We start from the raw sequence: 3,433 nt of genomic DNA, 5'->3' as shown, positions 1-3,433 counted from the left end.
GAGACTGTACCAGCAATAATATGAAACATTATTATTGATCTTTTTAATCTCATTTTCTTTACTAATTAATTATTTCGAAGTAGATCACTTGGTTCTATAAATTGTTTATAATTATTTTAAGATTGTGAGATTGAGATTGCAGAAAGTACTTGCAACTAATGCTTGTTTGTGGCATATTTTAAATCTTCCCTTCCCATGAACATGGATACAAGTGACGATGTCAACTCTCTCTGTCTTAACCTATCTCTTGGATACAGTCAGATTTGGTTTTAGAGTCTTAGACACTTTGGCTATCTTGTTTGCTTATTTTTGAGTCTTTTTACAATATATTTTTTTTACACATTTTACAATATATTCGAAGGAATCGCTTTGCTTGAACTTTGATTTTGTAATCCAAAACTTAGGCCAAAAAAAAAAAAAATTAGCAATTTATTTAATTTTTAAAGCCAGCACATTAAAGAGCATATGTACATCCTTTTAGCTCGAATCAGTATTGAGCTTTTTTTTTTTTTTGCCTCAATTGGCAAAAGGAGAGGCGAATATGGTTCTCTCTTTTGGCCAATTTGGTAGTGCCATGTGAAGTCAATTATCAAAAACTTTGCAGTCCCACATTGTTTGTCAATTATCGTCATGTGTCGAGAGAGAAAATTATGATCGTATATAATTTGTCACACCTATTAGGAGAAATAAAAATGTATACATAATTGACCACACTTAAGAAATAAACACGTGATTATAGATAGTTATATTTTAGTATTTCTCATTTATATAGCTTTTGTCTCTTCTTTTAATACAAGTGACTTGTGGGAGAGGGGAACTGAACTTGAGACTTCAGGTGCAAGGGTGAGTTAATGTTCTTATCAACTAAGTTACAAACCTCTTTGACGGAAGTTGATGATCCACCCAAAAACCAATTAGTAACAGAGAAGTGACCCAACTCCTTATAGGTCCTTGTAAATTTTTTATGTGTGACATTTATTCACATCCTTACACACTCAGTCACGAGTGACGAATTTGTGAGGCTAACACACAAACAATTTTAACTGGGTAACTTTGAGCACATTTAGAAAAATGCCTGCATCTTTCTAGGCTATAATTTACTTGTATCATGCAAATTATTGTCACTTCGGTGCTTTCTAAGATTATCTGGCCATTGAATTCAACATGTAAGTAAACATGCTTTAATATTATAATTTAAGTTGAGATTCCAAAAAAGAAAACTAATTGAAAATACGGAAAATGACCTAATTCCTTGTAAGGCTTTATAAATTCCTGACGTCTCCAAAATAGTACCTCATACCATATATGACAAAATTAAATAAATGTGATGCACCCAATACGATACCTAATGGTCCCGTGGACTAGAACTTGATGCATACAAAGGCACGATTGATCACAAAATAGTATCTCAATATTTTGTAAATCTTTGATTTTCAATCCAATCCTTCTCTTGGCTGTTTGCATGATTCACACTGATCAGTGACCACATTAGGGTTTTCATAAACTTAAGGCCAACAAGGGCACAAAGACAGTGACCCTTCCAAAGGGCAGGCCTGCCCTTCAATAAGTTAGATTGAGACACCTCAAAAAGAGCACACTCTTCCACCCAATTACTCCTTCCTTGCCATGAGAGTATCATAGTGGAGCCAAGCCAGCCATGCGCTATAGTATTTGCATTTGCATGACAAAACCCTACCCTACCACTTGTACATATATTTGTGTGTGTGTGTGAGAGAGAGAGAGAGAGAGAGAGAGAGAGAGAGTTCATGTTTTGTTAGAAGAGCACTCTTTCCCATGTATGAGGGGCCTTGGATTTTTCTTTGAGTGAGAGAGAGAGTGAGTGAGTCTTTTCAAGTTAATACAAGAGCACTCTTTTCCATGTGAAATTTGGAGGAGAAGGGTGGGCGGGCGAGTCATGGATTTTGTTGTTTAAGAAACCAAAAGAAAAAAAGAAAGTAAATTAGTCTTTTCTTTTCTTCTTTAATTAATTTGCTTTTCTTTTGAAGTGGAAGATCAAAAGCAGATGATGCATGTCTATATATCTGCTTTTACTTTTGAGCCCTCTCTTTAAGACTATTCCATCTTCTAAAAAAGCCCTTAAATATACCACCACCATCGATCTTACGATATTACATACTACATAGAGAGTTGGTCCCGGCTGGCCGGCTGTGTATGGCAAGGAAGGAGATCGAAGGGAATAAAGCTGCTGCTGCTGCATTGCACAAGAAAAGCTTCCACTGCACTGGTTCCTTATTCCATGCAACCTATTCAAACAACAAACATAATTATATATTGATCATTTAAACAAGCATGGTAATCATATATTAATAATCACCATCTTTTACTTCTTACAACCCATTGCACATGTTGCAGCAGACATGTTTCCAGCTCAAGAACGATCAATTAAAAGACTCGACTTATTACTCTACATGGGAAATTACCCCTCCTTTTTTTTTTTAGTTTAGTTTTTATTTTATTTTAATAAACTGACTTTCTAAGGCTCAACTTATAGTTGTGGTGTTTTTCCTAATTTATTTTGTTTATTTTGGATTATTATTATTAGAGAGAGAGTTTTAAAATTATTACAATAATTTAGAAAATAAGAAAGTTTCGAACCCAAAATGCATAGACAGTGGCGGATGCATTACCAGACCCGGGAGGTTTGGGGACTACTGGAAGGTACATAACCAGTGGCTATGAGGATCTTGGAGGACCACCCAAGTTTGGGCATATGGTGGAGAAGAAGAGTGCAGCGGCACACCAGCAGGTGGAGGTTCTACAAATGATTAACGAAGGAGAAAAAGATTATGAAATTACCATGACATGTTTTCAGAGTATAAAATCTCATTGTGGACAACTATATAGTCTTTGTAGCTTGTAATGTTTGTGTAAAGATTATGAATGAAATTTGGTTGTTTATCGTTCAACTTTTTAATGTTATTTTCATCTAATTTTTTTTAGAACTGTTATTAGCACTCAAAAAATCTCATTCTACACTTCTCACAAGTGTATTTTTCTTTCAAATTATAGAATGTTTTGAGTGCAAAATGAGATTTTTAGAGTGCCAATAACAATTCCTTTTTTTTCTTTCTGAAAATATAACTTTAGCCCTTAAAACTTAATTTTCTCTACATAAAACCCGACATAGGTTTTTTACATGAATAAAACTCATTGACTAGATTCCACATCAACAAATTCATTGCTGATGTTTGACTTTACACATTTAAAAATTCCGAATGCCTAAAGTACCCTTATTTGAATATTTTTTTTATATTGATAAACCCTATTTGGATGTTTGATGTACATAATTAATGTCATGCAGATTGTAAGGAAGAATTAATGATTTTACAAAAAAAAAAAAACACTAACGTTATAAATTCATTGCCTAATATATAATAACATAAAACATGTCTAATATATGTTATTATACATG

The sequence above is a fragment of the Malus sylvestris genome, chromosome 8, assembly GCF_916048215.2.
Source record: "Malus sylvestris chromosome 8, drMalSylv7.2, whole genome shotgun sequence".
NCBI lineage: Eukaryota > Viridiplantae > Streptophyta > Magnoliopsida > Rosales > Rosaceae > Malus > Malus sylvestris.
This window is presented reverse-complemented; position numbering follows the sequence as displayed.